The sequence below is a fragment of the Dryobates pubescens genome, chromosome 8 (assembly GCF_014839835.1).
Source record: "Dryobates pubescens isolate bDryPub1 chromosome 8, bDryPub1.pri, whole genome shotgun sequence".
In the NCBI taxonomy this organism is placed as follows: Eukaryota; Metazoa; Chordata; class Aves; order Piciformes; family Picidae; genus Dryobates; species Dryobates pubescens.
In genome coordinates, this window is record NC_071619.1 from 43,286,673 (window position 1) to 43,298,852 (window position 12,180).

The following is a 12,180-nucleotide window of genomic DNA, read 5'->3' on the forward strand; positions in this document are numbered from 1 at the left end:
TCAGTTGTAGCAGGGAAGATTTAGGTTGAATATTTAAAGAAACATCTTTACTCAATTGGTTCTCAAAGACTGGAATAGGAACCCTAGGGAGGTGGTTGAATTCCCATGCCTGGATGTATTTAAAAACTGTCCAGATATGATACTTGAGGATATGGTGTAGCAGTGACCCTTGTAGAGTTAGATCATAGTTGGACTTGATGAACTCAAAGGTCTTTTCCAACCATAGTGGTCCTGTGAAGAACTGGATCCAGGTTAAGACAATGTAAGAAAGGAATAGCTGTGCAGAAGAGACATGTTTGTGAGAGGATGCACAAGAACATGCTGAAAACAAAGAAAGGGAGACAGAGACAGCTGAGACAGAAATGTATCTTGTTCTAGCAGGGGATATTCCTCTGACTTTCAGGAGGTACCTGCCTGCAGGACAGTGTACGAAAGGGATGTTCTCGCAGCGTTCTTGTGTGAAGCAATTAGTGCAGCACTGAGCAATGGGGACAGAACATGGGCAGGGTTCCTCCACTGCCCATGAAAGGATTTTCTTTTTGGTTGAAAGCCCACTACATCAGTGACTCAGTAATTCTCAGGTCTTCACAGTTTCGTCCTGTCAAGCAGTATCTCCTGCACTCTCCCTGATGTTAAGTGCAGGCTGGGTGCAGCTCTTTGTGTCACGAAGGTGCAAGGCACCACAACGATTCAGCCGAACCTATGCCAAGAGTTCCAGTTTCTCTGGGACCCTGAGCCAAGCCACCTTTAACAGGTCCAAAGCCTTATCAGATAACACATTCTTCAGCCTTTCAGAAGAATCACTGGATCAGAGACAGAGAGGATAATGTGCTAGTCACGAGACCTTAAATCCCGAACTGACCTAAAAATGCAGCGAAGCCCAAACCTCTGTAAATAACATTGATCTGCAACTGATTCCTAATCAACTGCTGATGCAAGATTTATGGGAACACCTGAAACTGTGGGGTGAAATGTAGTAGTAAAATACAGTTCTGACCACTGCTGCAATTATCAAAGACAAACAGATGTTGTTCACGCAGCAGAACCAAGCCTGCCTGAATCCCATCCCATTCTGTGCCAGGCTCAGTGTAAGGTCTGCAATTACTTCCCCATGACAGCCACTCCCTGGATTGTTCTGGAATTTACCCCAAAGAGTACTGCAGAAACCAAGAAATGAAACCACTGATGACATGATCTTCAGAGCCCAGAGCCAGCTAGATATGGCTTATTAACAGGACTTAATTAGTCCTCCTAAAGGATCCACCTTAAATCAAGATGTCACCGTAGAAAACACTGTACCTGTGCAAACAGTAAGCAATAGCCATGTCCTCAAGATCTATCTCAAGACCCACATGCCTGAAGGGAACAAATGAGCAGTAACTCTCTTTTGCTGATATGAAACAAGGCATGTAGTGATTATATGTTTTGGCCAAAGAGAAAAGCTGAGCTGGAGCTGCAAATCAAACCCCAATATCCAGAGAGCCAGACCTGTGGTTCACCAGCTAGGCAGCCCATGATGATCTTTCTCTGAACTACAAGCAGACACCATGACACAGGTGTCTCTGGTAGGTCTACTAAACAGAGCCACCACACATGCTGTATTTTCAGCAGGATCTATGTCCATCCTAGCTTTCATGCTCCTTCATTCACCTGGAGCCTCTGTCACCAATGAATAATTTGCTGGAAAGCAAGAAAGTGCAGTTATGGATCATAAACCCTTGCCTAGCTGCTGGGAATATGCACAGCCAATGCTGTCAGGGCAATCTACACATGGTGGATTCTGTACATCTAACCCAGACCAGAAAGAAGAAAACTACCTTTAGAGCTGTACTCCAAATGTTTGGGCTTAGATGTCTGGGAAACACATTCCAGTAGAACACTTCCTAAATTAGGACAAACAGCAAAGCCTCTCACTGGTTGGTGTAATGCAGCCAAAGAAGCTGGGCAATATCCCTTGGGGTACTGCCATCAGAACCTTAAAGTATCATTGAAACCATCTATGTGAGCCTGAGCATATTATTCCCCTCAGTAAAACATAAGAATAGCTGCTCAGGTTGTGACACTGGTCATAAACTGCTGTGGGCAGGAGACAATCTGGTCAAAGAAAGGGCCAGACTAACACTGAAGAGTGTGTACCAAAAAATACAACCTACTCTTGCAGTCTTTTTGTTGGAAAAGACCTTCAAGATCATGAGAGTCCAACCATTATCTAACTCTACCAAGTCTGGTGTTAAACTTTGTCACTTAGGACTACATCTCTTCATCTTCTAAATACCTGCAGGGACAGGGATTCAGCCACCCCCTGGGGAGCCTGTTGCAGTGTTTGGTAACCCTTTCCAGACCTCCCCTGGTGCATTTCCTCTTGTTCTATCACTTGTTACTAGGGAGAAGAGATCAACATAAAAGGCTAAATCAAACCTTGGTGGCTTGTACTGCAGTAAAAGATCTACCTTGACCCTAGTCGCTAAAATCAACATGATGTGCTCAGATAGCATCTTTTTATGTCACCAATTTTGATTCCCTACTCACCTAATAGCTGGACCTGAGGCAAACTGCATCACTGTCCCTGGAGATGTTCACAAAGAGATTGGCTGTGGCACCTGGAGCCGTGGTTTACTTGTCAGGTGGTGTTAGGTGATAGGTTGGACTTGATGATCTTTGAGGTCTTTTCCAACCTGGTTGATTCTGTGATTCTGCTGTGCTGAAGTTGGTTTATGTATGTCCAAAATGCTCTGTAGAGAACAGCTGTCTCTTCCTGCCAGGCAGTAGGAGTAGAGGTTGAACCTGCCCAGCCCCTTCCATCAGAAAGTTTTCAAGGTACTCAGAAGATAGCAGGGAGGTAAGTTTGGGACCTCTGTTTTCCAGTACAAAAGAGGCCTCAGAGATCCACAGGGAGACGTGGTTGACAAACATGCAGAGGTCCCCTGCAATACCCAGTGCCCACAATACCCAGCAGACACCAGCCTTTCTAGCTCCACTCTGCTTTCCTTCCCTTGTCACAGCCCAGCTGGTGTGCAGTTATGTTTCAACTCCCATCAAACCAATTAAGGTGTCCAAAATACCTCAGTGGGGTAACTACAGTCAAAGTCTCTGATACATGCCAACCTCATGAAGTTCAACAAGGCAAAGCTCAAAGTCCTCTACCTGGCTTGGGGCAATCCCAAGCACAAATACAGGCTGGGTGATGAGTGGATTGCAGGCAGCTCTGCAGAGAAGGACTTGGGGATGTGGTTGACGAGGTGCTTGACATGAGGCAGCAATGTGCACTGGCATCCCAAAAACCCAACCACATCCTGGGCTGCATCCAAAGATGCATGGCCAGCAGGTCAAGGAATGTCATTCTGCCCCTCTGCTCTGGTAAGACCCCACTTGGAGTACTGCATCCAGCTCTGGAGTCCCCAGCACAGGAAGCACGTGGATCTGTTGGAGAAGGTCTATAGGAGGGCCACAAAGATCATCAGAGGGCTGGAGCACCTCTACTACGAGGACAGGCTGAGGGATTTGGGTCTGTCAAGCTGGAGAAGAGAAGGCTCTGGGGAGACCTTATAGCAGCCTCACAGTACTTGAAGAGAACCTACAGGAAAGCTGGAGAGGGACTTTTTATAAGGGCATGTGGTGGTGGGACAAGAGGCAATGGTTTTAAACTCAAGCAGAGCAGGTTTAGAGTGAACATTAGGAAGGAGTTCTTTACTATGAGGGTGGTGAGACACTGGAACAGATTGTGGATGCCTCATCCCTGGAAGCATTGAAGACAAGGCTGGATCAGCACCCTGGTTTAGTGGGAGGTGTCCCTGCACGTGACAGAGGGGCTGGAACTAGATGATCTTTAAGGTCCCCTCCAGCTGAAGCCATTCTGTGATCCGGGGATTCCCAAATTTCTATATGAGACTAACTCACACGATGGATAAGCTGCTCCCTATGCTCTACTGCAACATCCCATAATGAACAGCTTACCCTTCTCTTCTGTACCCCTTTCTGGCATCCATGAAGCAGGGAGGCACAATGGGAAGGTGTGTACATACACGAGCTGGGGGGGTGTTAAGCAGTGGCAGTAGGACACATGGAGCAGATATGGATTTTATCCATGGTGGGGAGGATCTTATAATTGTTCTGACTTCACTTTGGGTCTTCCCCATCTGGAAAGCTGCTAATTGATCCACCACTAGGGACCCACCAGCCTCCACAACTGAGGAATTAAGATGGATCTACAGCAGTTTAAGTGACAATAAATTGAAGCTCCCTTCAAAGAGAACAGGGGAATATATCTCCCACCCACTGCACAAACTGTGTGAACACGAGTTATTATAACCTGAAAAAAGCAGATGGGGACTAAGCACAGTAATCCAACACAGACAAGACTGCATCTGCTCATTGCAGACATCACCTCTGCCATTCCAACAGCTCTCCCACAAGGCTCTTTCCCTTCTGTCTGCAGCACCCCTCTGTTATGCACCCAGGTAATCCTCATGGAGGAGCTCTGTTACCACACAAAACCTTTATTCTCACCACCTGCCCTATGACTTTTTCTTCAGCTGCCTTCCTGGCTCCCTGATATGCAATCCCTCTGCCACTTCCTAAGCACTCTCCTCATGGCAACACTTCCTGCTCTGCAAACTGTGGTACTGGTGTCCCACTCAGGTTTCCAGCCTCAGTTGACTTGGCTTGATCTCCAGCCTCCACACTGCCTCTCGGTCTCCCCTGCACCATGCTTGTGAAAGCAAGCACAGCAAAAGGAGCTGGTTCACCATGTTACCTGTACTGTCTGCAGAATTTTGCCCCCCTCTACTTCCAAGAGATCATCTCCCATTCTGAAGAACAGAGGGGCTGGTTTCTTTTCACTTGTTCCCTAACAAAGCCAGCATTTTCTGTCCAGGTGCAAGCACCATGCCTGGTCAAGAGACTCGAGATAGGGCTGTCCTGGAGTCAGTAACCCAGACTCCAGCACTGCTGGTTCTCAGATCCAAACTAAGATGAGCTTTTCAGGACCTTCTCTCCTTCACATTTTCACTCATTTCTTTCTTCCTTGCCCCTCACCTACACTCTCCTTCTCCTCCTTTCATCACCAAAATGCTGGGGTAGAGGTGTTGCCACGGGGATCTCATTGTCACAGCAATAGTCAAGCCAGCTCTGACCCAAGAGCAGGAATCCTGAACAGACACAAGGTCACAGTATCAGTATCACAGTATAACTAAGGTTGGAAGAGACCCCAAGGATCATCAAGTCCAACCTGTCTCGACAGACCCCACGACTAGACCATGGCACCAAGTGCCACGTCCAATCTCCCCTTGAACACCTCCAGGGACAGTGACTCCACCACCTCCCTTCAAGGTCCCTTGGCTTTGGTATCCTTTCCCTGGTCCCCAGAGGAGCTAAAGCAATATACAGAACCCTCCAGGGCCAAGATAGCTCCTGAAGTGTGAGCTGTCTGCAGCATTGCCTGGTGCCTCTGGACTTGTTAAAGAGCATAGTGCAATCTATCTGACCTCCCCACCTCATCTAGGAAAACTTGAAGCACTACAGGCTGCTTCCTCCCCTTTGAAGCCTGCTGATTATCTTCTGCTCACAGCTGAAGCAACCATGTGTCCTCATTTGCTCCACTTAGGACAAGAACTCTGCCTTGAGTGATCCAGTTCTGTGCCACTCAGGACAGGGAACTGCTTGAAAGAGTCCAGCGCAGAGCCACAAAAATGGTGAAGGGAGTGGAACATCCTCCTTGGGAGCAGAGCCTGAGGCAGCTGGGGCTCTGCAGCTTGGAGGAGACTGAGAGGTGACCTCATCCATGTTTGTAAATATGTAAAGGATGAGTGCCCAGAGGCTGGAGCCAGGCTCTGCTGGGTGATGCCCAATGCCAGCACGAGGGGCAGTGGGTGGGAGTTGAGGCATAGGAAGTTCCATGGAAACAGGAGGAAAAATCACTTCACTGTGCACTGTGCCAGAGCACTGGAACAGGCTGCCCAGGGGGGTTGTGGAGTCGCTCTCTCTGGAGATATTCAAACCCCACCTGGCTGCATTCCTGTGTGACCTGGTATAGGTGACCCTGCTCTGGCAGGGGGTTGGACTGGATGAGCTCTTGAGGTCCCTTTCAACCCCTAACACTCTGTGGTTTTGTATGTAACAATTAACTCCTTTGGAGTTACTCTGGCTCATGGCTTTTGTAACAGGCTGACAGTTGTTCTGCTTTCAGACCAAGAGTGTCAGTATGACCCTGCTACGAAATGTTGAGGTCTCCTAACACCGATGCTTCCTTTGACCTCATCATGGGCCAAGTAAGCAGGGAAAGTGTTTGTGATTCCTCTGTTGTGCACTGGGTATTTTTAGGCTTCTTATCTGCACTTGTAAAAGTGCTGTGGCTTTTGAGGAGTGTAAACAAATTTTTCTTGCAGGTTTTTTTGTTTGGTTGGCTGATTTTGGGGTTTGTGTGTGTGTGTGAACCATCTCAGATTCATTATAAACATCTCCTACGAGCCTTTTCCACGCTGACCCGTCACTGTGAGGGTTCTAAGACCTGTCTGAGATGTGCAGGTTGTTTCAAAGCTCTATGCTGTTTTCCAGACTTAAAATGGCTTTGGAAGCAGGATGCTTGTTACTGCTGGAGGTAGTTTTTACTCTGTATAAAAACAGATGCAGGCACAGCCACAGCAGTGGCAAGGAATCCTCGCTGTCTAGCTGAAATAAGCAAGTTTTAAACGGAATGAATCAGAGCTAGGGTGCAGTGTGATTTAGTACACTGTTTGCTTAGCTTTACTCAGCATGAGTATCTAGATTTGCTGAAGCCTGAGGCTACAGGCTGTACACTTTCACCCAGATTTGATGAACTTGTGCAGAACTTGTATCTATTCAAGCAAGACAAGGCCTCCAGAACCAGCACGATCCCCCAGATAAGGAGGGTACAAGCGTCAGTGGCAACAGCAACTAGTCAAGGTAACAGCTTGCTGCCTGGAGACAGTGAAGGACTCCAATAAGGAGACAGAAGGTGTTGGAGGATCTCAGAACCACCACTGGAGCAAAGGGCATGTGGAAGGCATGTGAAGATCACATCAAGGGCAGATGCACAGGATGAAAGGGTACAGATGTCCAGGGATTGCTCTGCTGGGGGACCCTCTCTTGAGCTGGTTCTGCTGCTGAACAGAATTATTTAATTATCAAGTATTTCATATTAACATTTAAATGCAAGGCCCAACTCTGCTGCATGGTCCTGGGCAGTGCTGAGCCATCCCTCACAGGGTTGGAGATGGTTTGGTCTTCCTGGGTCAGCGCTGCCACCTCTGATGTCTGAGCCAGGAGAGACAGAAAGACAGGGCCTGGGCTGGGAACCTCCCTGCCAGTGCTGCAAGGCTCAGGAACAGGGGGGATGAGGCTGCTGCCTAAGTACCAGGGTGTCTCTGCTCCCCCCAGCACAGGAACCTGGCGACTCAGCACAGGTGTTAGAGATCTGATGCCCCCATCATGGTGAGAACTGGGAGTCTGAGGGCCCCTCTCCATTCCTTGCCCCATGTAGTGGTTTGGCCCTGGCTGGGGGCCAGGTGCCCACCAAAGCCAATCTGTTACTCCCCTTCTAGGGTGGACAGGGGTGAGGGGAAAAGAGAACCAAAGGCAGTTGTAAAGTAGAAGCAATTTCCTTCTAATGCTAAGCACAAGCAAGAGACTGCATGGAAATGAAGCAGAGAGAGAAGTGAATCTGCTGCCCAGCAGCACAGGGAGGGTGCTCTGGGGCAGCAGGGCTCTAGGTGTAGTGGTTCCTCTGGAGGACAGAGGCCATGGGATGAATCTCCCCAGGTGGGAACCTAAGAGAGTAGCTCACAGAATACTTAGAACACACAGAATAAACCAGGTTGAAAGAGACCTTCAAGATCATCGTGTCCAACCCATCAACCAATCCAACACCACCCAAACAACTAACCCATGGCACCAAGCACCCTATCAAGTCTCCTCCTGAACAGTGATGGTGACTCCACCACCTCCCCAGGCAGCCCATTCCAACAGGCAATCACTCTCTTGGTATAGAACTTCTTCCTAACATCCAACTTAAACCTCCCCTGGTGCAGCCTGAGACTGTGTCCTCTTGTTCTGGTACTGGCTGCCTGGGAGAAGAGCCCAACCTCTGCCTGTCTACAACCTCCTTCAGGCAGTTAGATGTCCTTCATGTCCATGTGGGAGCCTGGAGAGTGCTAAGTGATGTTGTAGCTCGGAACTGTGTGAGCAAGGAGGGGAGTAGGGGTTATGAATATGACCAATTAAATGTTGATAAGGAAAATCTGACATTAATATAAAATTATTTAAAACATTTAATTTTTTAATGAGATTTGATGCCTGAAACTCTACTTCAGGAAACCCAGGGTTTGGACTGCAGAGTGACTAACACCAGACTCCACATCTTTAACAGTGGAATAATTATCCTACCAAGATGAACACCAGGATGTTTCCCTTACAAGCACACGTGTCTCAGGTCAAGGAGGATGTGACCCTCTGTAGCCAGTAAGACAACACAGGAATTTTCTTTGGCATACTAATATCTCTCCAGAAAAATTCAGCCTCAAGTTGTCCTTAAGTCCTTTACTCAGAACACCATGGTAAGAGCTGCACAGGGAATCCACCACAACAGCAACAACCAAGTGTAGGATCATGCAATTGTTTCAGTTGGAAAAGACCTCTAAGATAGAATAGAATAGAATAAACCAGGTTGGAAGAGACCCTCGAGATCATCATGTGTCCAACCTATCATCCAACACCACCTAATCAACTAACCCATGGCACCAAGCATCCTGTCAAGCCTCGCCCTGAACACCCCCAGCAACGGCGACCCCACCACCTCCTCAGGCAGCCCATTCCAGTGGGCAATCACTCTCTCTGTGTAAAACTTCCTCCTAACCTCCAGCCTAAACCTCCCCTGGCACAGCCTGAGACTGTGTCCTCTTGTTCTGGTACTGGTTGCCTGGGAGAAGAGACCAACCCCCACCTCACTACAACCCCCCTTCAGGTAGTTGTAGAGAGCAATAAGGTCACCCCTGAGCCTCCTCTTCTCCAGGCTAAGCAACCCCAGCTCCCTCAGCCTCTCCTCACAGGGCTGTGCTCCAGACCCCTCCCCAGCTTTGTTGCTCTTCTCTGGACTCGTTCCAGCAAGTCAACCTCCTTCCTAAACTGAGGGGCCCAGAACTGGACACAGGACTCAAGGTGTGGCCTAACTAGTGCAGTGTACAGGGGCACAATGACCTCCCTGCTCCTGCTGGCCACACTGTTCCTGATGCAGGCCAGGATGCCATTGGCCCTCCTGGCTGCCTGGGCACACTGCAGGCTCATGTTCAGCCTACCATCAGCCAGCACCCCCAGGTCCCTTTCCACCTGACTGCTCTCCATCCACTCTGTCCCCAGCCTGTAGCTCTGCCTGGGGTTGCTGTGGCCAATGTGCAGAACCTGCACTTGGATGTGTTCAATCTCATGCCCTTGGACTCTGCCCATCTGTCCAGCCTGTCCAGGTCCCTCTGCAGAGCCTCTCTACCCTCCAGCAGGATCATCGAGTCCATCCATCGACCTAACACCACCATGGCCATTAATGTTCCCAAGAGTTTACAGAGTTCAGTTATTTAATGCCTTGCTGTATTACAAGGTTCAGTCAGCCTTTTAATTTTGTAGTCCCATTATTCCCTGTTCCCCACCTCCACAGCAGCTGGAATTCCAGGCCCCTCCTCTGTTCTCTTCCACCTTAGCATCTTTGCAGCCAAAGCTCCAAGATGAGTAATGTGATGAGAAAGTGCAACTGGATCATCCAGCCTCCCCTTCCCACCACAGGCTCATGCATTGCTTTCTAAAAGTGGAACAGGTTCTGGGACAGAATCACAGGCCAGCCATGCTCTGTAGGTCATTAGCAGTTCCAAGTTAGCCAGGCACTAGTGGTGTCCCCCAGGGATCAGTGCTGGGCCCCATGCTCTTTAATATCTTCACTGATGATCTGGATGAGGGGGTTGAGACAGTCATCAGCAAATTTGCAGATGACACCAAGTTGGGAACAGATGTTGGTCAGTTAGAGAATAGAAAGGCTCTGCAGAAGGACCTCGACCGACTGGACAGATGGGCAGAGGCCAACAGGATGGCATTCAACAAGTCCAAGTGCCAGGTGCTGCACTTTGGCCACAGCAACCCCATGCAGAGCTACAGGCTGGGGTCAGAGTGGCTGAGAGCTGCCAAACAGAGAGGGACCTGGGGGTGCTGATTGACAGCTACCTGAACATGAGCCAGCAGTGTGCCCAGGTGGCCAAGAGGGCCAAGGGCATCCTGGCCTGTATCAAGAACAGTGTGGCCAGCAGCAGCAGGGAAGTCATTGTGCCCCTTCACTCTGCACTGGTTAGGCTGCACCTTGAGTCCTGTGTCCAGTTCTGGGCCCCTCAGTTTAGGAAGGACATTGAGAGACTTGAAGGTGTCCAGAGAAGGGCAACAAGGCTGGGGAGAGGCCTTGAGCACAGCCCTGTGAGGAGAGGCTGAGGGAGCTGGGGTTGTTTAGCCTGGAGAAGAGGAGGCTCAGGGGAGACCTCATTGCTGTCTACAGCTACCTGACGGGGGGTTGGAGCCAGGAGGGAGTTGGTCTCTTCTCTCTAGCAACCAGCACCAGAACAAGAGGACACAGTCTCAAGCTGTGCCAGGGGAAGTTTAAGCTGGAGGTGAGGAGAAAGTTCTTCACTGAGCGAGTCGTTCATCATTGGGATGTGCTGCCCAGGGAGGTGGTGGAGTCACCGTCCCTGGAGGTGTTCAAGAGGGGACTGGATGTGGCACTTGGTGCCATGGTCTAGTCATGAGGTCTGTGGTAACAGGTTGGACTTGATGATCTTTGAGGCCTCTTCCAACCTTGGTTGGCTAAATGTACATGCCAGCAGACTGCCTTTAATGTCATGATTAAGTTAGAATCTGAAATGTGTACTTTAAACCCTCATTGAGGCAACCCCCCCCCCAGGGTTTCTTTGCATATCTCTGTTTTTATCACTTTCTGACATTCTTTCAAAGCCCTTTCCTTGTTTGTTGGGGTTTCTTTCTGGTGGCTGTTGTTTGGAGCCTGTCTCTTTTCTTCCCTTTCTGCCCAAGAGAGGTTCCTTTACACAGGATTTTCATCACACTAAGCAGGACACAAGCATTTCTTTTCCCCTTCAGACCTGGCTACCCACAAGATGGTTTTTTAGCCCCTCCTCAGGGAAATCACATGGCTTCTCTTACAGCTGTTTCCCCTTTATATGTGTTGATGTTAACACACACTTGCTGCTCATTCCATGTTTATTGTTCCTGCCTTATTTTGTTTCCTTAGGAGAACAAAGAATTCCTTGTCTATCTTAGATATGGATAAGGTGAGGCCAGGATCCGGAGGACTGCTGCTGATCACACAGGCAGGCAGAGAGGGAACAAAAGAGAGACTAGAAAATAAGGTGGCAGTGAAAGCATGAAGGTAAAAGGTTACAGATAGGGCTGAGTAACAGCCAACATCAAAAACAAGGAAGCCTGATTCCACCTTTCCACTTGCCTTTGGTACCCAGGAGGGCAGGTGGTAGCTACAATGGGATTGCAACCCATTCCAGCACTCCCATCTGCTGGCCAGTGCTGAAGAACACCAGGCAGGGCAAGGTGAGGTGGGGATGGGGTGCTCCAGATCGACCTCCTTTGCCTGCACATCAACAGAACCCTGATGAGTGCCCAAACAGCCTCTATTAACCCAACCAAAGCATTCCTGTTTGAGGCTGAGAGTAGCTGAATCACTGGGGGAATTGAATCCAAATTCTAGGTGTTGATTTTGTGTATTTGTGCAACTTTAAAGGTGACTATGAGTAAGTCTCTTATGTCTTTAAACATACACTAATATACTGCAATACTCCTGTCTCCTTATGGCACCCAGCTGTTTCCTCCAGCACCCTGGATTTCCTTTCTTCACTGCTGTTAAAAGGGGGCAGAAGTTACAAGGAAGTGATGAACAGGAAACCCTAAGAGGCCGAATCACTTGCAAAACAACACGTAGGCATAGGCTTCCAAAAGCAGTGTGGATGAAGTTAAGCAGCATGAGAGAGTCCCTTGTTTTGCTCTGTCCTTTTGTACTTAAAGGAAAACTGACGTATGGTCTCAGTTTAACAGGCATAAACAGCTCTTTGGCCTGCTTGCCAGATGTGCACAGATGTGTGCCATTTCCTACAGCTCTGCAGTTGGCAGAGC